The 26,075-nt window shown below is 41.7% G+C and overlaps 1 long non-coding RNA gene across 2 annotated transcripts; it reads right to left on the bottom strand.

The window, feature by feature from the left end:
- Window positions 1-7,627: 7,627 nt before the first annotated feature.
- On the bottom strand, window positions 7,628-24,956 carry LOC147651835 (uncharacterized). Of its 2 annotated transcripts, XR_015290225.1 has the most exons (5): window positions 24,705-24,956; window positions 24,516-24,605; window positions 11,321-11,382; window positions 9,754-9,852; window positions 7,628-8,477 (listed from the first exon to the last, which is right to left on the bottom strand). It is a non-coding gene; the product is annotated as an uncharacterized LOC147651835 (long non-coding RNA). The 2 variants fall into 2 exon arrangements; XR_015290224.1 differs by lacking the exon at window positions 7,628-8,477 and having other exon boundaries at window positions 8,789-9,852.
- Window positions 24,957-26,075: the final 1,119 nt, after the last annotated feature.

Here is a 26,075-nt window from a genome sequence, read left to right on the forward strand (position 1 = left end):
GGATCTGCCAAAACCCAGAGCTTGGTGTCTCCACCTGACTGCTCCCACCAGAAACGGGCCCTCTGTTTGAGGCAATGGATATTGAACTGGAAATAGGGGATTAAATCTATAATTTCATCATGGAGCACTTTACTTCTTATTTTTCTTCAGGAAGATTGAAGTTCTTAATTTTCATGGCTATATAAATAACTCTGCCTCCAGACCCAAATTTTTTCCAGTTCAAAGAGTCAGTGAAATAAAGATCTCTCCCTTAGATGGAATAAAGGTGGTTTCCTGTCCTGGCTGTGTTCTTCTCCTAGGTGCCTGCTAGGACACCTAAGCCCAAGTTTCTAGACCTGACTTGCAAAATGGGAAATTGAGACGGCCAAATAAATGTCAGGTTGTTTTTCCCTGTGGTTTGGTGTCCTTGTGTTACTCTCAGCACTTAAGACACAGAGAGACAAGATAACATTGGGAACATCAGAATATTGGATATTGAAATGCAAATCCAAACCAGTTAAAAGGTATTCCCTGAGATGATGGCAGGAGATGTATAGTGGGGAACACTGTGATGAAATTCAGAATAGATATGACATAAACTAAATTCTTGGTGTGCTCACAGATAGTTTGGAGGATCTATTATAAAGCTGTGCTCCTGACTAAGCTTCTTGACTAATTAGCCACATTTTTTGTACCCTGGCAATAATACTGTGAATTTGAGTGACCCACCTACTGTGGTGCCTGTCCAAGGAGGGCATCAGCTCTGTGATTGTTGGAGTTCACAGCTGATGTTACGTGACACAGAAGAAATGGATTCTCAGGGAGTTATTGGATCCTGCACCATTTTTCCTGGAGCAGCTCAGACCTGCTGAACACTGCTGAGCAAATCCACCTGTGGGATAGGATGGAAAATCCTACAAAATCCTCAGAATTCCAAGCCAGCTCAGAAAGAAGCCAAGGCACTGTCAATATTTATATTTAGACCTAGAGATGAATATTTTAATTTTGCTTTATTTCTCTTTGAGGGTGAAGCAGACTGGAATAGTCAAAAACCTGTTGAGCTTAGGACAAAACCAGCACATTTCTCTGCATTTCCTTTTCCTTCCCTCACAGTTTCCTCCACTGACTTTGGTTCAGCTCTCACTGGACCAACAAGCTCTGAGAACTCCTATAAAACTCTAAAGTGAAAAAGAGTGTGCCTGCCAGGTGGGATTTTTTTTCCCCAAGTGCTCACAGCTCTAATTTTCACCACATGTGAACAAGTGTTCGCAGTTTTAAAGATGTGTTGAGTAATTGCACATGCGAGACATCTTCCCTTTAATGCTCCCAGTGTGTTCAAAGCTTTTTTTTTTGTGAGAACACCCCTGTTAACAACGGAGTTGTGGCCTTTAGCTTATACTTAAGTAGGTACTGCTTTGTGTTGAAATATAATTGGTAGCACTTGCCTACTCTTATTCCCTCAGTTTAGCTAATGAAAGACACTTCCATAATCTACTTCTTTTAGGATGAGGGTTTGAGCCTGGAAAATCTCAGCTGGAAGGAGCTGGAGAGGCACCTGCAACTTCCATTGCTGTGGTTAGCATTTCTTTTTGGAGCAAAACAGGAAAGAAAGGTGTTTGCTGCCTCCTCTTTCGGGTGAGGATGTAAAGCGATGCGCTGCTTTTGCACACCAATAAAAGGAATGATCCCTGATGGAAAAGGGAGTTGTGATCTGTCAGACTGATAAAATAAACTGATAAAATGTGTGTAGGATACCTGACCACCTTCCCTGTGACACCACAGAAGGGACACAGAGGATTTTCAGTGGTGACTGAACAGTTTTCAAGAGAGCTGAGGAAGGAGAGATTTATCATCAGCCCAGGTTACCCTCTTCCCCTGCACCCAGCCAGGACAGGGATGACTTGGGCAACAAAATTCAACTCATCACCATCCAAAAAACCTGTCCTTTGGGGAATATCTCATTGCCTGGCCAAATGTCCTGTAGGACTGAGTCTGGACACCACTGCCATGAGATAAACCAAAGGGGAATGGGTCTGACAGAGCTGTGGGACAAAATGAAATAGGAATGGTAGAAAGTGAGACTGGAATCAGGTGAGAGAACAAATGCAATTTCTGTGAGATAGGACTCAAACAACAACTGTGTTTTCTTGGTTTCTTTAAAACACTCTTCTCCTGGCCAGTAAATCTGTGAGAAAGAGGTAATGAAATGTTAATTACCTCCAAAATTATCTGTCTCCAGTTATTGCTAGAAATGGCATTGAAAACAGCAAATTGTTGAAGCTCATGATGAGAAAAAGATGACTTTTTTCTTTTGCTCCATTGTTCTGAAAATGTATAGCATGGGGGATTTTTTTGAAACAGCACATGGTAAAAAGCCTCATAAAGGTTTCTAAATTTCAGAAACTCTAACTAAAAGTCATTTACTCCTGGCTATTTCTGGAAAGGGGCTGACCATAGCCTGTCTGGGGGGAGCACTGAGTCACCCACCTGTCCTGACTGTGTTTGGAGGAGCACAGACGTGTCTACGGCAGAGGCATGGGTTTCAAATCCAAGCAAAGGAGCTGCAAGCACCACTTACATTTATGTTTTTGTAGTGATCAAAGTTTTTGGCCAAGTCCAACACTCTGCTGGTGTAGAGGGAACAATCCTTGTCCTGTGAAACACGGCTGGCCTGAATCAGAGACAAAAGAGAAGCTGCAGGTCTGAGGCTGAGCAGCCAAACCTCAGAACCTCAGAATCAGTCTGGTTGGAAAGGAGCTCTAAGATCATCACATCCAACCTTAAACCCAGCACTACCAAGCACTGAACCAGGCCCATTGTTGGAGTCTGAGATACAGAGTGTGTGCCCTTGTATCTAATACTTAGTTCTAAGATTCAAAGAAACACTGAATTTCATATAATATGAAATTCATGAGCATGTTTTCATGGTGATACATGAAAACAAATGTTAAAGTTAGACAGAAAAAGTCTAAGTGTGTAGATTAGAAAGTTTCTTAAATCACTGAGTGAAAAAGTAGTTTAAAGAACAGGAGACTAGATGGAGGATTTAGGGTGTTGTCTCTTGTCCTTCTTCTTTCTTCTTCATGTTCTTCTCCTAGGGGTTTTTGGGTAGTAGTAAGTGATTGGATAAAAGATGTTGCAGTGCAGCGCACAGGTGTTGGGTCATTGGGTCACTAAGAAAAATAATTTAGTTGGCATCTGTTAATTGGGTAAATGGACTTATAAAAGACCTTGAAGAGGATCTTTATTAGCCATTTTACCCCTTTTCTATCATAGTGCACGCAGCTCCTTGTAATGCTGATAAGAATAAACAACTGAGACCGAACAAGAGAAAACTGCCTCCCTCTCATCAATCTTCAGTTCAAAGGGAAAAAGAACCCAAATCCAAAAGTCCTTAATGAGACAGCCCATAAGAACCACAACTTCATGTCTTAAGCCCCTCCAGGGATGGTGACTTTAGCACTTTGCTGTTCCAGCCCGACTTGGGGCAGCCCTCACCACCGAACCTCCGCGCGGGTCGCAGCCGGGAGCGTGTGAGAGCGCTTTCCCTGTGAGCCAGCACAGCTGCTCCACGGGCTGTGAAAGGAAACACTCCTTCTGTGAAAGGAAACACTCCTCCTTTCCAGCTCCAGGAGCCTCTCTCTGGTTCAGCCTGGGCAGATAAACTCTCTGGAGATGTGCTTACGCTTGCGACGTCATTCAAGGCAGGAAAAACAAGCGAGCGCTTTTAGATTATCAACGCCTCCAGAAAGAAATGTGTTCATTAGAGTTATGACAGCCCCAGTGATTCATTAGTGGGAAAGAGGTTATTATGCATTTGTAGACAAAAACCAGAGCTGATCTGAACAGACTGAGTTGCCTCAGTAGTAGCTTATTACCAAAGAATTAAAGGTTGCAGTGGGATCTGCATTTAAAATTGGAGGAAACTTCTCGGCCAGCAAGGCTTTGGTGCTATTATTGTTTTTAACTGGAATTGCTCTTTTCCCTTGTTGGTATTTGCTCGGTGATGTATGTGTGGAGAGCAACTGTAACACTTCTCCAGAACAGTATAAACTTGTCATATTAAATTTCACTTGGAAATTAAAAGGTTTCTAATCAGCAGAGCAGTGAAGCTCTGGAACAGCTTTCCAGGAAAAATGAAGGCCAATAAATTTAATCATAATGAAGCCTGAACAGTTTATAAAAGGGATTATGTGACATAGTCCTTAGAATATTAGGGGACTGAAACTGAAGATCTCTGCGTCTCACTTTCCAAACTCTGTTCCTATTTTTGGATGTTTCTCTCACAACACATTTTTGCAGATAATTCTGTGGTCACTGCTGCATGAAGAACACCAGACAGTCAATCCCAGGGTACCCTTTCATGTTGCCCCCTGTTTACAGCTGCTAAACTTCAGCTTAAAAATATCTGCTCTGTCAAATTATTGTAGTGTTACCTCTTCATGCAGGCAGTGGAGGTGGTTGTTACGGGACTGAAGGGAATCTAACACAACACAGGGACAGCTGTAGCATGTGAGAGGTCCAGTTAACCCAGCACTTTGTCTCCAAGGGTGGCTGAGAGGAAAGACTTAATGAGCAGAGAGAGATTGTGGTAGTGCTTTTAAGAAGTCCTCTTCTAACTTCCAACAATTTAATGCCCAGGGACCTCACAGAGATCAGATCTAGCTCCCCTGGGCTTCCTAAACTCTGATTTTTCTTCTCTGAATTAAAGCAGCCGCTTTTCTAACACTTAAAAACTTTTGACACTGGTGCAAAGGCTTCCACAGCAGATCTGCACTGCATGGAGAAGCTTTTCCTTCTGATGCCTGCTTGCCTAATTTCATGAACCTCAAGTGTACTCTGTCATACTGCCCTTCATCCAGCCCTTCTCCATGCTGAGCCATCTTGATCTGCCAGTGCAGAATCCAGCATTACCCTGGTTATGCCTCCCACATGTATACAGACCTTTCCTTTCCTTTCCTTTCCTTTCCTTTCCTTTCCTTTCCTTTCCTTTCCTTTCCTTTCCTTTCCTTTCCTTTCCTTTCCTTTCCTTTCCTTTCCTTTCCTTTCCTTTCCTTTCCTTTCCTTTCCTTTCCTTTCCTTTCCTTTCCTTTCCTTTCCTTTCCTTTCCTTTCCTTTCCTTTCCTTTCCTTTCCTTTCCTTTCCTTTCCTTTCCTTTCCTTTCCTTTCCTTTCCTTTCCTTTCCTTTCCTTTCCTTTCCTTTCCTTTCCTTTCCTTTCCTTTCCTTTCCTTTCCTTTTCCTTCCTCTCCCTGAGACACTAAATCTACAGATGGCATTCAAGATTCATGCATAACACAGATGAATAAAATTACATAAAGATATTATTGCTTTATTTTATTCACTCTTTTTTCCTAACATCCCAATATTCAGTTTTCTTTTTTCATTAGCTGCTGAGTACTGAGATATTTTCATAGAACTTTATATTCTGATCCCCAAATCTTATTCTCTTCAAGCCCAATTTCCAACGTGCCTTACCATTAATTGGAGCTGCTTTTGAGAATGGAAATACTTTTCTTTCCTCCATTAAGAATCAGTCCTAACTCAGACTCTAATTCCCTAGCTGGGGTTGGCCATTTTGGCTTCCAGTTTATTTTTGTGCCTGTTTTCCATTAAAAAATAAGATACAATCTGTATCTGCCTGCCATTTCTGGTTGCCTCAGTGCAGCACAGCTGCAGGAAGGTTACAGATTTTGTTACTTGTTGGAGCTGCAGCTCATCCTTCCAGCTGTGGAGATTATCTTCCTAACAGCATGTCAAACTTGGGATGTTATGGACCAGCTCCAAAATTAACCATTCACTTCAGAAAAAAATTTCAAAAGCTCTTCCCGCCAGCCCAAAAAAAAGAACAACAACAAAAAAAGAACAAAAAAAAAGGGTTAAAGAATTCATGGCCTTTGTAAAGGGAATTAAAAATTAAGTCATATTTGGGGTCTTTTCTTAGGTGCTGTGATCCCCACAGAAACAATGGATTTCAGAGTTTTCTCTCTGTATTATTTAGGTTATAGAGAGTGCATTTATAAGCAAATGCAGGAGTTTCCCACCAGCAGTGGAGTGTGTGGGAAATATCAGCATTAGTCCAGAGTGTCAGCACACTTCCTTCTCCTCAGCTTTATTTAGTCTTTGCCATTAATTGCCATTCATTTTTGGCTGCTAATGTTAATTTTTTGCTGATTTTTTCCCCTCTAATCTGCTAATTCCCTAAGAGATTGTTTTGTGTAGTCAGATCAGTGGTTTACATACTTTATCTAGAAACTCATGATGCTCTTTTCTTATCCTAAAAAGCTAGTGAAGCAAAATGGGAACTGGAGCAGGCACTTCCCCAAAAAAACAGGCTCCGCTGATATTCTGCCTTGCTAGTGGGTAAATCAGAACGAGCTGGCAAACTGCAAGTCTTGAGATTTTATTCTTATTGTATAGAATATTGAATATTCTTCTTTATTGTACGACCCTACCAAGTTCATACAACCCATCCACAGGAGGAGCTAATTAATAAGGTGTCATAAGGTCTCGGCAGTGCTTTTTATAGCTCCTTTAGCTCACCTGGGAAATTGTTGTTCCAGGCAATTCTTGGCTGCTGGTTGACATTTCTGTGTGCAGGACCATGGTGACATTTTTTGCAGGGATTTTCCAGTTATGGCTATTGGAGGTTAAGTATTCCTGGATGAATACAGAGTAATGTTATTAATCACAAAGGACAGGGTAAAGAAAGGTAGCTTTTTTGTCAGCACTCTGTAAAACACGACCCTGCACCCTGCCTGTGGAGAATCCCTAAGGTTTTTTAGAACAAGAAAACCGAATGCCATGAATCATGTGGGAGTTTGGTTTCAACACCCAGCTAATATTTCAGTTTATCTGATAGTTCCTGGTTAAGTTTATCTTCTAGATAAACTCCATCACCTGTGGATATTCAGTCTTTCCCCTCTCTGTTTAAAATGACATGCAGAATACCAAACACAGCCAAAAGCATTTTTCCCTGAGCAAAATGCTCAGCTCCAAATGGATCTAAGAAAATTTTTGTGCATGAAAGCAGGTGTCAGCAAACGGTTTTACCAGTGACATTGAGTTAAAAACAAAAAAACAAAAAAAAACAAGCAAAAACAACCCCCAAAACAATAAGACTGCGCTTACTCTTATAAATAAACTGCACATCCTGTGGGAAGTAAACCACCCAAATCAGTATTTGAGAGATACTTTCAAAAAATTCCTTTTGGAAAGCCAAAATTTTGACTGAGCTTCTAGGAACTTGACTTTTTTTGTGCTGCTGGGACAAACAGCTCTTTGTTTGGTGCATGCTGAGGGAGAGATGCACAGATGCTCCTTCCTGGAGGATTTTCTATCTGTCAAGCTTGTTATTTAGCAGCAGTAATAAATGATAACATTTTGCACTTCTGCAATCACTTGAATTAAAGAGCACCAAATGAGCACAAAGAGAATCTTCTAGAAACTGTGGGTGAAGCTGCCAGGGGCAGGTTTTCCCCAGCCAGAACAGGCAGGACTAAGTCCACTGCCCTCAGCAGAGATGATGTGAAATCCTCTTAAATCATCCCAGACCCAAACCCGAGGAAAAGCAGTGCCAGAAATGTGGCCTTAGTGATGGAATTACTGACAGAGCTGATAAAAATAAAAAGGAAACACAGCTTTATCTTGAAGTCTATTTCTCATCTTTATTATGGGATAAAGATCCAGAAGGAGGAGGAGGAAGGTTTTGCAGTTCAATAGCATTTCTAGCAGCCTAGGAAATGGCCACGCTCCTCAGTCCTGAAGGTTAATGTAAAGGTAGATCTTCAGTGAAAATGAGAAATTAGCCTGTAAAATGCTTGGGACAGAACTGATTGTGTGTTGGTCAGCTGTATCACGACAATTTGTTCTGTTTGAGGTGCTCCTGCATCACCCCATGAGAATAAATAACAGGAACAATCAAGAACAGTGAGTGCTTTGCTTGTGATATTTACTGCTGGGGGGAAAAAAATACCCCAAACAATTCTAGAAAGGCCCTGAACTCACAGGGACCTTGTAAGAAACCACTCCAAGTGCAGCACAGGGCTACAGCTCCTCTCTGCCATCAGCTGTGACCCTTCTCACAGCCATTGCCCTCAACTTTAGGGTTCAGTTTTCCAAGAGCATTCATGTGCCTTTATTACAGGGAGATTTTAGGGAAGGGACTGTTAGTGTTGGAATGTGGGTATTTAGTGTGTGTGACTGTATTTTGGCAAGCCCTTTGCTATATTTATACCAGAATTATTCCCAGAGCTCCTTGATCTGTACCCTCAGTTTTCTTTGTGAGAACAGTAGAACTGGAAAGGCTGTGAGAAGCTCAGGTTTTCTTTTTTATTGCCTCGATTCCTACACAGTTCAGTTGTGGAAAAGATAGGTGAGTCCTTGGTGTGGCTTTGGTTTTAATATTCCTTTTGGTTATGGAGTGACCCACATTTTACAAGTCCATGGTTTTTCAGTTTTCATTTCTTTATCTTCAAAGCCTGGTTCATGTTGATGTTACCTGTGTAAAAAATTGAAATAGCGGATGTGCACTGAAAATCTTACCAAGACTTCTCACTATAGCAGCTTTGATTAAAGTGAAAATAAATATACAGGTGAAAAAATGTGACCTAAGATTTTGTATTATTCAAAGGAATCCTTTTATTTTTTTCAAATGAGGCTTTAATAGGATTATATATGTATGTTTTATTATATTGAAACTGGCATACCATTCAAATCTAAAAACCCCTTTTCATAGTTTGTATTTAATGATTCCTACTTCTTTGAAGCTTAACATATTTTCACCATATGGCAAGCATTTAATTTTTCCTATTTTTCTAGTGGAGACTAAATTAAAATGGTTATTTGGTTGAGCAAATCCCTTCAACCTGTATGTGCTGTAGGTCAAATATTCTGTAGGCTTATTCCTCACTGCCATCCCAAACTTTTCTCAACACCTTGTTCCAAAACCTGATGAAGTCCACCAAGATATTCCCACTTACACCAAAATCCCATGCTAAAATTAGGAAGCACTATTTCTTTTTTTTTGCACTGAATTGTCCTGAATTGAGTAACCCTGTCATGAATGCAACATAAACTCTGATGTTTGTAGATTCCACATTCATGCCTGAAAAAATAAAAAAATAAAAAATATATATATATATATAAAAGGGCTCCAGGCAAGGAACTGCGCAGGAGGGAGAGAGGAGCTTTGGATTCCATCTCTGGACAAATATTTGTGTAAGAAAATTTAACCAGTTCCCTAAAAATCATGTTTTATGGCCCAGCATCATAGAATCACAGAATGGCCTGAGGTGGAAGGGATTAATGAACTTCCCACTGCCCCAGGCTGCCCCAAGCCCCATCCAACCCAGCCTTGGGCACTGCCAGGGATCCAGGGGCAGCCCCAGCTGCTCTGGGCACCTGTGCCAGGGCCTGCCCACCCTCACAGGGAACAATTCCTGCCCAATATCTAATTTAAACCTTTTAGTGTGAAGGCATTTTAAAGAAATACATTTTTTTTTTAGATTTTTCTTGCAATTCTAACTATTTCTGTTGTTACAGTATGAAAACCTCCATTGCAGTGAAATTGAGTTTCCATTTAATGCCGTGGGAGTTTCAGCACAGACTGGGCAGCGTTTCTTGAGGTTCCACCTTCCTGACTCCAAAGTGCAGCTGTGAATCCATCTGTTGCCTTGTTTTGTTTTGATTTGTTTCCCATTTTGAGCTGCTTGGTTTGGCTGTCAGGCAGAGGGGGAACTCGGGGTAGGAAGTTGTAGCTGGATCTGTCATCTCACCTGAAGCAGTTCTGGAGATTTCTATAAACTGTATATTCTTTGGCTCCTCTACAAAAATGTGAGAATATTCAGATAGAGCTGGAACTGATGCTGCATCCGCTTCTCGGAGAAAAAAGATTTAATGTAAAGATAAATCAAGAGTACAAAAGACCTTTCTTCACTTTCATTTATTTGTTGCATATTCAGTTTCCTTTTTATCACTCTTTGAGCAAAAAATACTCGACAAACAACCATATCTCTGTAGGAATGAACCCTTCCATTTCAGTTGTGTTATCTGTGCAGAATTCCAACCATTTTCTTGGAGAACTAATCAGTGTTAAAATGTAAAATGATACAATTGCTCCTCTTTTTAAAAATCATAAACATCCAAGCAAACCAAAAACCCAAACACAGTTTGTTTTTCTCCCAGCAAATCAAATACTTTCAATTGATATATTTTAATTTCCATGGTTCTTTCTTTAAAAAAAGGTTTATTTTCTTTTTCCCTCTGTCTAATATGATAAGTTATTTCTCATTAAAATGTAATTTTCATTCTTCCTTGAGCTATTAGATGTCACTGAACAAAGGAATCCTCATCTATGTCATTCTACTTCCAGTCTTTCATTTTCCTATCAAAATCCTAAGGCTACAGTTGTAAGAGCATGAATTTTAGTCTTGAAAGACACAAATTGTCTTTAATTCTATTCATGTTAATCGTACTTTATGGCACTCTGGACCTTGTGGGACGAAGCTCTTCGCTGTATTTAATACTGCAGTTAAATAATGATATTTCTGCTCACTCTATTTCCCTCCTACACACATTTCACCACCAGATCTCTGCTGGTGCTGCCTGCAGAGTCCTGTGCTCATGGCCTGCGTGTATTTCCCTCTAAAAACATTATTTTCCTTTTCCAGGTGCAGTTGGCTGGGTGCCTGTGTACAGTACATCCAGTTTGTTTTTCCAGCAGCCACCACAGCAGTGGGAGCTGAGGTGGAGGAGCTGAACCTCCCCAAGCCTAATTCCCAAATCCAGGCAGGGTGAGCACATAAGCCCAGGCAGTATTTACAGGAGTTTCAGCTGGAAACACCAGTGCCAAACGCTGACTGTTTTGTTTTCATGTTTTACCTTTGTGTTGCTCAGTCAAAACAAGTTAATTTTAAATGGAATGTTTTCATTCTAAGGAAAAAAAATAAAAAAATAAAAAGCAAAACAGAGCAGCTCTTTGTGAGGTGTTATTTTTAGTTTTACCACTCTGAAACGGCTGATGGAGTTCTGATTTCTGTTGTCTATAAAACCTTTAGGTTTCGACCTTGAAATCTTATTTATTATTGCATCAACTTTTGTATTACTTTTTAAACCTCTCTGGTGGAGGATTTACTCCTGGATGAGCACTCCCAGTCACCCACCCCATGACACAGCACAAGCCAGTGCAGACAGATCCACATTTCTCAAAGCATAAAATCCCTCACAACAGCATGGAAAAGGCTCCTGTGGGACAGACCCCTCAGATTTTGTCCCACTGGGTTTTGTCTTTTCTCTCTGTTTTTTGGGGCTTTTCTGTCCTCATTGCCTTATTGTTTTTCTTACCTTATGCAGCGTGGAAAGATGATTTGGCCTCGCCTTCAAGTGTTCCCCAGGCTGAACAGCACCTTGTGAAGGGAATAACATCCTTTTAAATTTATTCCCTCAACCTTCACAGCAACTGTTTCTGTTTTTCCTGCTCCCCCAGGAAGTGTGTGTTAGGGGAGAGGGAACAGAAACTGCTCCTGAACTGCTGGCCCAAAGAAATGCCATTCTACATATGTGGTCAGCATCAAAAATTACATTTATTTTATACTCTTAATATTTGTTCTGTCAGGATGTGGCTAGACTGGATAATTTAGTGCAGAGGTATTTGAGGGAACTAATTTTTTACCAACCTGTGCATTAAAAATAAATTATCCATGCAGCTTTTCTTTGAGTAATTGGTCCAGGTACTCTTATTTGTAAGAATGTACAGGTATTTTTATAAATCAGAAAAGGCCCCAAGACACAGAGAGTAGTAACAAAAAAATAAAAATGGTGTAATTCTGCTTATGTTGTCTCTTTTCATGTTTTCAGCCTAAGTATATTCTAATGTGATGAATACTGTGGGTGAGCTCTGTAACAGCAGGACTTTGTGTAAATTCAATGTCTTTCAATGAGTCAGCTCCAGATTCTTTTGGTTTTGCTTTAGAATTATGTGAAACTCACAGTCTGGTTTGATTTCAACATGAACACAGGTGAGACTTGTCAATTCTGGCTCAATTTTGCCTTGAAAGCTGATGGTGCTTATTTTTTTTTTTTTTTTTGTTCTTTTTTTCTTCCTAAGCCAAGTAATCAGATAGTAGGAATACATAAAATATTTGTTTTTCTGTCAATATTAAATCTTGTGCTCTGGCCTTTGCAAGCTGAACTGTGGGTTTGTGGTTTGGTGCATTTGCAAACCTGAGGCCACGCTAAGAAAAATTGAGCAAACACAAGCTGAGATTTTTGCCATTGCTAGGAAGTCATCAGATCCCTCTTCTCATCTCCTACATGAGGAAAGAACATGAGCTGGTAAAACAAAATCTCTGAAAAGTTTTGTGTTTTCCTGCTTGAATAAAAGCGAGGGGATATGAACTTGTATTGTCATATACATAAGTTAAAGCAGTCATTGAAATGTATGGTTACACAAAAATAATCCTGCAGTAAGTCAAATACTCAATTCATGCCTTCAGACAGCCAACATGAATTCAGAAAAGAGGGAAAGGGGTGAATAAAAAGGGGAAAATTGAGGTGGAAGGTCTTGAAGGGAAAGGAAATAACTGTGAGGAATTAAAGGTAGAGAAAAGTTTGATAAATAGGAATAAGGTTCTGAGATAAAGAGCTCCCTCCTGTCCACATCCAGGATATGTGGCTGAATCCCAAGACTCTGATAGCCAAATAAAAGTGCTGGATGCACAGAAATCCCTGCATCTTCCCATGGCAGAGAGCTTAGTTTGGGTCTGTCATTACTGCCTGTGAAGCAAACATGACCATAAAAAGGGAAAAGTTCATTTTATTCTGCTTCAATTCTTTCATTTCATTTCAATTCTCTTATTTCCAACCAAAGTAGTTTTATTCTTTAAACATTTCTTCCCATGCCAGTGGCCTTGCTTCCAACCTTTTGACTTTGGCAAGAAGCAGCCTAAGTCAATAAAAAAAGAACTCCAAGTGTCGTGCACAATAAAGCCTTGGGTACAGTGTTCCAAATGACTGTAAAGAAAAATTTACTGAAAAGCAGGCAAAGAACTCATATCTAGAAATCAAATCTCTGCTTGTAAAAGTCAGAGGTTAAATTCTTTTATTAAAAAAGCTCTTACATGTATCTTTCAGGCATGCCCTATCCTTGCTTAAATATTTGAGGGCAGGGAAATCACCGGCATAGGCAAGAACATTTCCATAGATGTATGTTAGAAATCTACAGCACAAAATTAAATTACTTCCCTCTTCTAAATGACATTTATATATATTATATATATATATATATATATATATATTATAAATAGACATTTCTACTTTTCGCCTATCAAGTACTACGGGCTCTAATACAACTTCTGAAAGGCAAAAGGAAAAATAAAATAACAGGAACAAAAGACACATCCCAGTGTGTATTTATTTTACTTTGTAAGTCATGTCAGTCCAATTGTGCTGCAGGGTATTTAGTTTATGAAATGCTGAAGTTGGAAAACTACACCCAGAATTATTTTTGGATTGTATTCTGAAGATATATAACCCAGGAATGATTGATTTGCGTGTTTTGAGGTTTTGTAGTTTGCTCAGTTTGTGCTTAAATTCTAATGCAGGAAGGCTTTAAAAATCATGTGCATAACAAAGGGGCAGGAACATCTTTACCCAACTGCCATTTTCTGATGTGAAGACTAAATTTTAAAAGTAGACATTGACTTTTAGATGGTCAAAATAGAAGTCCCTCTCTTGACTTCCACAAGTGGAGGGGAAAGATTTGGAATTGTTCTCCTAATTGTCCAAAGCAGATCAGTAAAATGGCTGCTTTCACAATCCCATTAATTTTACTGTGTGAGGTACTGATCTGAGAGATGGAATTCATTTCTTCATATTTTGTGCCCCCCTTAATGGATATGCTTAATTATACAGCTTCTGGTCTAAATGATGTTTTAGGATGTTCACGTATGGTTTCCCTTTGCTGGGATTTGGGAACAAACCTCCACCACCTCTCTCAGAAATGCATTTTGGCCATGTTGCAGAGCTGGGAACTTGCTGAATGCCTGACCACAGGAGGCTTTTCCTGCTGTGCCCCAGTGCAAGGAAAATTCAGTTTTCAGCTGTGCCCTGCCAGGGCTCATTCTGTGGATTGCCAGAGGCACTCGTGCTCCTGACTCCCTTTGGAGATTTTCACCATGGAAAATATTTCCCCAGAGCTGTCCAAGCATGGGGATCACTTTGCCTTTTATCTCCTGCTCATCCTGTGGAATAAATATCAAGATCACCCACTCCTGGGTGGCAGGCTGGAGGTTTTTGGTGTGTTTCCCTCTCCAGAACCCTGATGTTGTCACAGCTGAGTTTCAGCAGTCTGGGGGAATTGGTCCCATCTGGAGGGACTGAAAGCTCTGCACCCCCTGCTCTTGCTGCCAGTGGGGAACGGGAGAGAGATCTCCCAGGGCTTTTGGCTCACAGTCCCAAGCAGAAGTGGGAAAAAGAGGTTTTTTGAAGAGCCATAGCCTGTGTGCGAGGGGAAGAGCTGCAGAGAGTGCTGCAGGAGCTCTGGGGCTGCAGTGTGCCATGCACACCTGCAGCCCATGGCAAGAAGCAGCTCTGGAGGCTCCACCAGAGCTCCCACTCCATGCAAAGTCCTGTGAAAAAGCCCCTCACCCTTCAATGGAGCCCTGGCTCCGTGTCCCTTGGGCCTGTGTGACAATGGGAGCAGGGAACACACCTGGCTGGGAGTCAGGCTGGGGCTGGCCTGATTGCCACCAGCCCTGCCAGCCACACAAACTAACCCTGAGCTCGTTTTCAGGGTGTAAAACCAGATCCCTGCCTCGTTGCTTTGGGCAATTCGCTGTCTGTGCCACCTGTCACACAAGGGCACACTCTTGTGACACCCAGCCCCGCTGCTTCAGGGAGCAGAAGCTCGCCCATGCATTTTGTGGAATACAAAGGCAAACAATTCCACAATCAGCACTCCTCAAAAAGGTAGACTGGCTTTTATGTTCCTTTCCCAGTCAAACCTCCTCAAAACCTCAAAGGATTCTTCTTTCCTAGACAAGAAGAGAAATATCACACAGAAGGGGACAAAGAAAATCATAAGAAAGCACCAGCTCTGGTCATGAATTTATTTCCATAATGAACGTGCCCCAGATTTTGGGCTCACTTTTTCCAGCTGTGGTTTAAAATTCTGAAAATTTGTTGCTTCCCCCCTGCATAAATGTAGATTATCTGACATGGAAACTTAAGATCTAATTCATAGTCCCATACACCCATAATTTTTTTGCTGTAAAACAAGGTCTATGAAACCCCCTGTGTGGTGAGGGGGAAACCTGTCTGTGGACATTAGCTTCCATCTCCTACAATCCAAAGAAAGGGAAGTATACAGAGGGGGACCTGACCCAAGAGAAAATGCTTTCCTTTCTGGGCTCCCAAAATGTATCCTTTAAATCCATACTCTCAGTCTAGTCCATCCAGATGGTCCTGCAGCTCTTATCAATGGCAAAATATTCTATTTATCCTTCCAATATTTTTATTTTCAACTGCTCTGGAAGGTAAGTGCATGAAACAGATCTTCGTAAAAAATTGCATCTTTGAAATCAGAGCTTCAATTTCACCATAATACTGATATAAAAAAATTGCCACTGAAGAGCTGCTTTTTTGACACATTAAAAACAAAACTATAGTTGAGAAACACTACTGAACCTCAGCCAGAGACAGAAAAAATATGGCATCCAGCTCTGTTTGCATCTCACTGATTTTATACTGATCTAGCCAGTGGCAGAATGATGGATTTAATTTGTTTTTGACTCATACTGTTTTAACTCCAGGAATAACAAAACAAAAAAGCTTCTATGTTTTAGACAGGCTGGCTTCGTTACACCATCAGCACCGTTCCCCTTATGGCCAAAGAAGTGTCAGTATTAAAGATAATTACAAGTGTAAAAGAAACTCCATAACCTAAATTAGTGGATGCACTATATTATCTACAGAAAGAAGAACTGGGTGTGTTATGTACTGTGCTCAAGGCTAACTAAATTCCTTAGTTTTAGATACTTTGGCATTAATTACCTGTAATTATTTTTGTCCTTTCATTGAGATTTATGTTGGTCTGAATCATCAGTAAAAACCTAATTAAATCAGCTATTTCCTTTTCTTTTAGTCCTGTTTGATGATGAGTTTGTTCTCATTTTGTTCATATTTGGACATTAATCTTTTCAGTGTTTATGAAAATCTCTGGAGAAGAGGGATTCACGTGAAACACAGGGAGGAGAATGAATGCACCTCACTGGGAGATTTTATACACTCAGGTGCCAAGATTTTCCAAAGAATTTATAGTATTTACAAAAAATGATGGCTGTTGTCAGCCCAGGGTTATCTGTCACGGTTCACAACAAAAGGTTCTCTCTTCCTTTCTGTGATTTTTTCCCCCCATGTCTGCATGTATACATATAAAAACACATTTTAGATTCATTCCTGTGCTTCACTTTCACAAAGAAGACTTGCTCTCTGTCAGTTCCTGCTGTAGCTCTGTCTTCAAAGCTCCAGAGTATTTATTCACTTCCTCTGACAGTAAATATGTAGAAACTCCATCAAAAACAAAGGAGTCACACCTGTGTAAAACTGGTTCCAACACTGCACCTATTACATGTTTAGAACTCAAATGTACACATTTGCAGGATCCCTAGGAAGAGAAATATTTGCTTTAAATGGATGCAAAAGAGGTCATGGCAATGTCTGTGAGATCCTAGGCCTGTGTTTTTCACTGCTCTTTTTTAACTCCTCTTAAATAATCCATGAAAATCAGGATGTAACAAGAACTCTTCTAGCCACAAACACGGAAAAAGACTTTGCAAAACAAGAATTCACAACTTAGTCTTATTAAAAAGGACAGGAGGGCCACAGGTAGACAGAAAATGGTAATGCCTTCGGGTGGGAGTGTGGGAATTGTCTCCTGAATTAGTCTTCCTCATAATCATGAAATGCTTTAGTAATTTTTAAGTCACTCTCCTCAAACTTACTAATTTGCACTTAAATTGTGGCACCCCCAGCTGCAGACCCGTGTGGTGTCTGCTGATTACAGATCCTTACAGCTCTGGTGCCTTCCTGTGCCTCATTCCCACATAAAAGCCATGTGCTTTTCCACCCTTGTTCTCTGCATATGCAAACTCTGCTTCCATTCCAATCAACCCCTCAACAAATGCCATTTAATCCTAAATCCTGCCCAAAGGAAGGAGGGGATGTGCTCTGCAGAGCTGTGTGCAGGCAGGGCTGAAGACAAGGGGTGCAGCATCACGTGGAATCCAGCAGGAATATGCAGGGAATAGATATATGTGTTTCCATCCACACAGTGGACAAAAGTAGGTTATTTAAGAGAAAAAAAAAACAAAAAACAAACCACAAAGAAGTTCTGTGGAACAAAGCAGGTAATCTCCAACTTAAAAACATTTGCAGTTCTGGTAGCTGTCTTACATGTGTAGGTGGGGGAGCATAAAATATTTACTGGGTTTTCTGATAATTTCCCCTGCTAATAGCTAAGACAAAACAAAGTGAATTTTAGCATCTCATGCTGCATCTTCTAAAAGCTCTTCAGAGATGTATTTCTTAACAGTACAAAAACACTTAATTCTCTTAATTGCTTGAAATTGTTGTCTGTGGAAGTAATTGGTGAGTGAATTGTTTTAGCTGGAAATCAATGTCATGCAGCCAAACCAACAGATTGTAGGGGCAAATAACAAAATTCATTACAAACAAGCAGGAATAAGAGGTTTTATGCTGCTCATGTATTTTTCATTAAAAGAAGAAACTACCTGATCATGCACAGGAAGGGAGTGTGGGTTTGCAGAGGATGAGAGGAAAATGTCTGTTCTAGCACCAACCCTCCATCTCTTCTTGGACTTGGTCCAAATTTAAACACCTGTTTAATTTGTGTGTTTCATGCTACAAAGGGGTGGAGTGAGCAGTGAACACTCATAAGGACAAGAGTGTCTGTTTTATCAGAACTGCCCTCCAAAATTCCCTATTTCCTTTTAAAAAAACCCCAAAACCATGCATTAGAGTTGTTTCCCTTTTTGGTGGTGGTTAATGGGGAGCTTCACATTAAACACAAGGGGAAGAGATCTCTGCACTGGGAGCTGAAACCTGAACTGATGGAAACCAACATTTAGCAGCTCAATGTTTACATCAAGCTGAGATTTGGGAGCAGTACTGTAAACTGAAAACTGTAAACTGAATAGTGCATGCTGAATATCAGATGAGTTTTCTGCATATGTTGGGGCTGGGCAGGACACAGGGATGGTTTTCCACTGCTGGCTCTGACTGCAGCATTTGTCCTTCTCACCAGATTTGATTGACTGAGACCGTGGGGTGAGCTCAGCCCCCTGGTACAAGCCTGTAATACAATTTCTTGTGTAACTGCCAATGTTTAATCTTATGGGTAATTATAGTTTAAGAGCCTTTTACTTAAGGAAACCATAATTAGTGCTGTGATGTTTAAATAAGGTTTGAAGGCTTTATTCACAGCTTGTAGCTGATGATCAGTACAACCTCTCCAAGTCACATGGATCTGAAGCATGGATAGATTCATTTTTCCTGGTCCATGTCCAAGCAAGAGAGAAAAAAAAAATAAATACAATATAATTCAAGCTTTGACACTGATGGGAGAAGAAGGGGAGGGAAGGAATTGCAAATACACCTCAGGAAAGCATCCTGTTGTTGAATTGCCTAGAGGACAAAAATAAAAGCTCATTCATGTCCAGTTAGGGCTTCCTTTATTTGCCTCAGACCCTGACCTGCAGGAAGACATCTTCCCAAACCAGGTGTGTGCATCTGCAGTTTTATCACTCATTAGAAACATTCCCTTTCCCAGCCTACTTCCTACCTTTTAAAAAGTGGATATATATTATCTTAGACTGCACTGTTATCTAAAGATCAAGAAACCTCCTTTCCAATGACACATTAGATGTGATTCATTGCACCAACTTTCAATTAGTTTAATGTTAAACTAAGCCTGTCTCAGCCTATGCCAATCCCTCAGCTGCTTTGTATGACAGACAAAAGGGCAAAGGCACTTCCAGAGAGCCATTTCCTCCATTTATCTTAAAACCCTTAGATCATCAGGTAATTTTAGAGGCCTGACTATTACATAGCAAAAATAAGGCTTTAGTCCAAAAGTAGTTTTGGTGAAGACAAGTGGAAATATTAGGAGGAAATTATAAATAGAGTTGAGGGCCAGGGCAAAGTGGAAGGCTCCCTAAACACAGCTCCAAAGCTCGGAGAATGGTTGGGGTGAGATTTCTCTCACCCAGACAAGCTCTCAAAAACGAAGCTTTTCTCTTCTTCTGCTAGATGGATATTTGTTCTCTGGGTCCATTTAACAACACAACCAACTGCTTCTCCAGGTGAAGATTCTTGAAAAAATTACTTTACGTTCCTTCCTACATCCCAACACGTGAGCTGAAGGATTTAGGCTTTGTTTTTCCTGTCACAAGTGAAGACATCACTAAAGGAAGTAAGTAATTTCTTCTGCCTAGGCATTCAGCAGATTTTGCCTTGCAAACAAAGCAAACTGAGCCTGGATCCTGAGTGGATGAAAAGTTCCCATCAAAAAAGACATTCACAGAGGTATAGGAGTGGGTCAGGGATTTATTGATTTTATCATCCTGTTCCTGCAGAAGCACAGCAGCTGCTTCAGAGGAAAGGACAGGAAGCCTTAGAGAAAGCAATTATGGAATAACTTGCTGACAGGAAAGAATTCTTAGTAGCCCCCATTAATTAGAGGTTATCTTATGTCCTGGAAGCACGAAGACTTACATCCTTTCCAAAAAGATTGTCATGCTATTTATCATTTCTGATATTAACTAACTTGTAAACTGCATCTTAAAGCACACATTTCTTCATTCAACCTAATGGCACAAAATGAACAGTGTTTATTTACAATGAAGACACAAACCCTTTTGTATAAATCATCCCAAATTTTTCATTATAGCACAAATTATTGCTAAGGATAACAAAACTGACTCATCTGGCACTAAAAAATAAACAGAGCTTTGAGGATTTCCCTCATAAATTCAGCAGAACATACTCCCATTTTATAACAATGAATTATAACAAACAAGATGATTTTTCCTACTTTAAAAGTCTGCTATTAATTATTAACTGGCTCAAGCTTCTCTCCACTTATGTGACCTTATGACAAACGCATTGGGGAAATTTCCATCTCTGTATTTGCTCCTGTCCCTCTCTGCCACACAGTGCTGGGACTCATGTCTGCCAAGCAGAAACACAAACTGGAGGACTGCAGCCCTGAACCTGGAGGCTGCAGATGTCTGACAGTGGTGAGAAGAACCCAGCCAGCATCCTGTATGATATTTAAACATAACCAAATGTCACCCAAGGCAATGGAACACAGAGCTTGCTGTCCCCCCACTGCCAGACCCTGCTGAAGCTCCTGCTGTTTGTACCAGTGGTCTTTAAGGCAGCACTGAACTGTCAGGACTGGCCATGGATGGGCTTCCAGACCAGTTCTGTACTTGCCTTTGGCCATCCTGCTTTCAGGTAAAGGAGTTTTGGGCAAGGAGAAAGGCACAGACAGCTATGAATGTTCTGCATCTCCCTTTATACCCCCCTGTTCCCCAGTGGGCTGTGTGTCAGCTGGTTTATTCCCATTTTTTGCCTGGTGACAGTGCTGCTCTCACAAAGCCATGATCCTGCAGCCACTGGATTCAGCTGGGGCTGGAGAAGCCCTGACCTGCCCTGGGGTGGAAGGAGCTCCTGGCTCCCCTCTGCCTTGGCTAAGAAGCCACCAACAAGGTTTGGTGTCACTTAGGAGACCCCATATATCAAAAAAGGGACTGATTCAGCCTCAGACACTTTGAGAGCTGTCAAACTGTGGCTGAAACCAAAGATCCCTTTTACATCTCTTGTCATGCTCGTCAGCCCTTTCCAAGTGTACAAACATTGCCTTTGCTCTTGTGACAGACACCGTCCTGCCCACACCTCCCAACAACCTCCCAACACTCCTGAGGTGGTTTCTGTGATTTCATTTTAATTCCATTGGAACTTCCTGCCACATCTGTAACTAAACAGAAACCCAAAAGGAGCTCAGCTTTCTCCTGCCAACTGCCATGCTCATATAACCTCCCCCTTTCTACTGCTTTCCAGCAGAGCCTTTTATCATTTCCAGGGCTTTTTTACACTTACATTTTCATCTATCTGCTCCCTTGGGAAGTGCCATTTCCCTTTATAGCTGCAGCCCCCTTGTTTTGGCCATGTTCATTGCATCAGGCCAATGCATGACTCTGGCTGCTATTTGTCCTTGGGGTCCTTTGGCCTCAGGAAGAGATCTCCCCATCCGTGTTCCCCTCCTACAAGAAGGATGCCTTGGGCATCACTGCTTTTTGTGCAACAGCTGTTGGGCTGACGTGGGCTCGACCAAGTCCTGCATCTACTGATCCATCTGCTGAGGGAAAACAGCTCTAGCTTGGGAAAAACCAAATGGATGGAGTGGAGAGATGGGAGCTTTTTTCATGTGATCCCAAAGTCCCAGAATTTGAGCAGGTTTGGCAGATATTGCAGCAAGAAAAATGCCTAAATGTGTAGGCAGGGAATATTAGATGGAAGAAGCTCAAGAAAAAACGGAGTCCACACTCAGCGCAGTGGCTGTCCCAGATGACACAGGTTTGATCTGCACACTCCCCAAAACTTCCCAGTGCAAATAAATGGCAAGGCTGCCCTGCTTGTGAGCATAAAAATGCACAGCACTTGAAAATAGCCAAAGCAACTACTGCAGATACACAATGAATTAAGTAACAGCCAATAATCAGAGAGCAACAGCCATGGTGGAAAATCAATATTATTTGAAGATAGGGATCATTTAATTCTTCTCAAACTAACATCAGATTGCTATTGCTGTTACCAGAGCCCAGGGAAGTAATTTCTAATTTCATTCATGCAATGTGTTTTTACATATCTAAAAGCACAGGAAGAAATCTTTCCCCCACAGAACCTGACCCAGGACTGGCCACCATCTTCCATGGAATTAAATCTTCACCCACAGGATTTTCTTTCCTGTTCTGGCCTCCTCTGCAGTTCAGGTCTTAGTGAAATGCAGAGAGGCTCAGAAAACAGCCCCTTTATCTTTGCTATCAATAAGGGGTCAGTCTTGTGGGAATTTGGAGGTTTAAGATTACTGGGGATGGAGAGGTTTCAGGGGACACTCTCAAACTGCTCACAGCTCCACTGGACTGCAGAAACTCTGTTCTTTGGTGGTTTATGAAAGTGTATCTTCATACTAAATACTCTGTTAGGTACTTTCCAGAGCAATATTTATGTTCATGACCTGATTTGAAAGGAGTCCAAGCAAGGTTGGTTTCCGGTGAGGCTCTGCCCAGCTCATTTTGGTTTCCATGAAACACAAAGAGCTCGAGACTGGCCAGGATGATTCAGATCCTCATCTGGTGTGAGATGCCAGCAGTGTCCTGGCACTCCATCCTCTCATCCAACCACACAACCTCTTAAGCACAAAATTCTGAATTTTTCTGATTTGTTCAGTTTTCAGCGTGTGCAGGTTGTTACCTCCTACAAGTTCCATTATGATAGTGAACATAAGCTGGGTGCTGTTCCAGCTCTGCTCCTTCCTTTGTTGTTTACTTTCTGGCTGAAACCTGTGCCTCATAAATTCAACTATTTTTTTCTTCATATAAATAGCAACAAGATTTGTCCTAATTCATGTTTTTGTCTTATCCAGAAGTTAGGGATCCAGTATAATTTTCCATATTTCCATGCACTAGTTACAGGTTTTAACGTTAGCATTTAACAGAATCAGCAAGGAGCTGTTTTGTAAGGACAAATAAAAGGACTTTTGATTATTTTAGCAATCATTTCAGTGCTTGCTTTTATTTGCCCATTATCAGCCTCCATCCAGAAAGTTTATTTCTGCCTAGTTAAATACACAAACATGCGCCCACACACACTTATCTCTGTGCTCATACACATCCACACAAATAAACGTCTCCAAATATTTCTGAGTGGTGGTGAGCTCCTGTCTCTGAGAAAGAGGCAGCTCCACATGCTCATCAGAGGAATTCTGAGCCAGCAAATCATTGACTATCAGACACTTGGTGCCAGGAGCTGTTGTGGGGAGAGCAGCAATCCAGAGTTGAAAGGATTTGCAGGGTGCTGCAATGTGGCTGCTGGTCATGACTTAGAATGAGGAGATACGGTCTTAGACCCATCTAGCATGAAGAGAAAAGCTCCAATGATCTATTTTTAAAAATATCTGACTTTTTGTTTGTTTGTTTGTTTCTCTGATTAACTTTTGAAAAACAGTGGCAGCCCCCATGCTTTTTTATAAAATACAGCAGTGTCCTAGACATCATCTGGGAACATTTCCTTCCTGGAGGCCTCCTGGGGGAAGGTGGGGACTTTTGGGGACTCCATGGAGTGGGTGACGTGCCAGGCTGCTTGGCAGGGTCAGGGCTGAGGCAATTCTGGGTTTGCAGGAAGCCTCAAAACCAGGGGAAACTTTAAAGGCTGGAAGTGGCAGCCACATGTAGTTGAGAGGTCTCTGAGGTGAGGCAATAAATGATTGGTGGTTTCCATGATCTCACCCTTTGACTTAGCTGCCCTGTTTAGCCTCTGTGACTGTTTACATGGAGCTGGCCCTTAGAAACCCGCTCAGTGTGAGGCAAGAAATGTGTGCCCTGAATAAAAACTGGGGGTTGTGTATTTTTTTTAATGTTTTTGAGGTTCTAACTGGACTTCCTTTCCTCTCTTTCATCCAGTAGACTACAGCTGGAAAAGGTAAAACCACCAGTCATGATGGCTAAAAAGGGAAGGATATTCACCCTTCACTCTATGGTTTTAAAGATTTCTCTTCACTGACTATAGACAGAGGTTTATTCATTACAAAAACTCTTCTAAGCAATGGATAAGAAGCATTTTTCTATTTTTGCTAAAACTCCCAAGTATATATTTGGAATATTCCATACTCAAAATGTTGGTGGAATAAACCATGAATCTGAATTTTTCAAGTCTCACAAAGGTGCATTTACCAGCAGACAAGTACTGATTTCCACATTTAAAGACTGGCCCCTCAAAATCAACAAAATGTTTCCAGTTGTCTAATTTTTCTAGGTATTTGGCTCCTGAGAGCAAAGTTTTCAAAGCACCTCCATCCCTGCTTCAGCACAGAAACTGGGCCTAACGGCATTAGGACTGGTTTCCATCTCAGCCCTAAGCCTATTTGGCTTCATAGGATTCCCTGCCTGTCAGTTCCAGGTAGATTTTCTCAAAACTTATCCAATTTTATGGAATAAAAAGGCTTCCTTTCATATGCAATCAGATATGAAAATAGGCCAATTGAAAGCAGTTGAATGTCACTGTCATTCCAAGTGGAAATGCTGGCGCTTTCCTCAGGAATGCAGTGACTCAAGTCCCCACATAAGACAAGACCAAATAAATAATGGCAATAGTGATCCCAGGACAGCTAAATTCCAAAGCAGTGCTGCAAAACTTGTGCTTAAATCATTGCCTGTAGACCACCAATTAAAGTTCTTACCTGCAGTGTAAGGAATAATTCCTGTTCCTTTGGTTGAGGTGAGTCAACCCTCACCTCCCACGATGTGCTCCAACCCCCAGCCACTGAAACCTGTGGTGGGAGATTTCTCATGTTAAAGGTATTTCACTTTGTAGGGAGAAACCAAACAACCCTTGGACAGCTGAGACCATCTGAAAATCAGGCTTTAACCTGTGTTTAGGGATATTAATCTTCAGAGGGAGATTGGCTGTCCCATACAGCACAGACTGGCAGATAAGCTGCAGGTAGTGCCGGCAGAGGAAGGTGCTTTTCCGTTTATTGCCACGAGCTCCAGACTGGGCTCCTTTACTGCCTGATTAGGAAAAGCTGCTTGGAGGAAAGTTGGGAGAGTGTGAGCTGCTCCAGCCAGCTTGTCTGAAGCAGAGAGCTGGCTCTGGCTGCAGGGGAACTGACCCCAGCCCTCAGCCCTGAGCTTTCAGTGATTCCTGCCAACCACCTGGCTCCTTTTGGCTCTGGGTTGAGGCCACCAGCTGTGCCTCGTTCCCACTGCAGCCCATGCCCTGGTTCCATCCTGTGGTGTGGTCCTTCCATCACTGCAGCCCATGCCCTGGTTCCATCCTGTGGTGTGGTCCTTCCATCACTGCAGCCCATGCCCTGGTTCCATCCTGTGGTGTGGTCCTTCCATCACTGCAGCCCATGCCCTGGTTCCACCCCGTGGTGTGGTCCTTCCATCACTGCAGCCCATGCCCTGGTTCCACCCTGCTGTGTGGTCCTCCCACCAGTGCTCTGCCACCTCTGACACCATCCTGGCATGGCAGCATCCCACAGCTGCACACCCAGGCAGCTGCCGAGCCAGGGCTCGTCTGTACTCGTGTGACAGCAGCCTCACCTGGCACGTGTGAGGGCATGTCACACCTTACAGGCCCCTGAGTTATCCTTTGGGCTGCTGAGGAGACCTGGCTGTGCTGTCCCATGGTGATGATCTCCTCTTGTTGGGAAGAGAGTTGCCATGACTGCCAGACTCAGTGTGGAGTTTGTATGTCCTGGGCACAGTCTGAAGTTAACAAGTGGCGTTACCAGAGTGGGAGAGGTCTCACTTTCTGAACCTCTGGTGGATTGAAGGGTACAGATGAGCTCTGTTTGCTGTGTTCAGGCCTCAGGGCACACAAGGAGTGTGAACCAGGCAAAATCAAACCACTCAGAGCTCAGTGGTGCCAGCATGGATTACACACTTCTATCACTTTCTTTTTTTTTTTTCCCCCTGTGAATGATTCTTAAACTTTCTTGACAAATTAAGGCTCCCCAGTTTACTTTCAGGCTCTTTAGTCAAATGTTGATTCTGCTCTCAAGCCTGACTTTGAATGCCATGGTAATGTTGAAGGTTGACCTAAAAATTAGATGTTTAAATGAAGCTCTTGAGTCTTCCCAAGCTGTGCCCACCAGTCTGACAGATAATAATTGTCAAAGATTCTGACCAGCCCAGCCCTTTGACTGCCTGTTTTCCTCAAGAATTTAAACCACCCTTGTTCTTAACACACTTTGTTCCTAAAACCCTGTGGGAGCCCCACAGTATCACTGCCC

Source organism: Cyanistes caeruleus, chromosome 8 (assembly GCF_971803275.1).
Source record: "Cyanistes caeruleus chromosome 8, bCyaCae1.hap1.1, whole genome shotgun sequence".
In the NCBI taxonomy this organism is placed as follows: Eukaryota; Metazoa; Chordata; class Aves; order Passeriformes; family Paridae; genus Cyanistes; species Cyanistes caeruleus.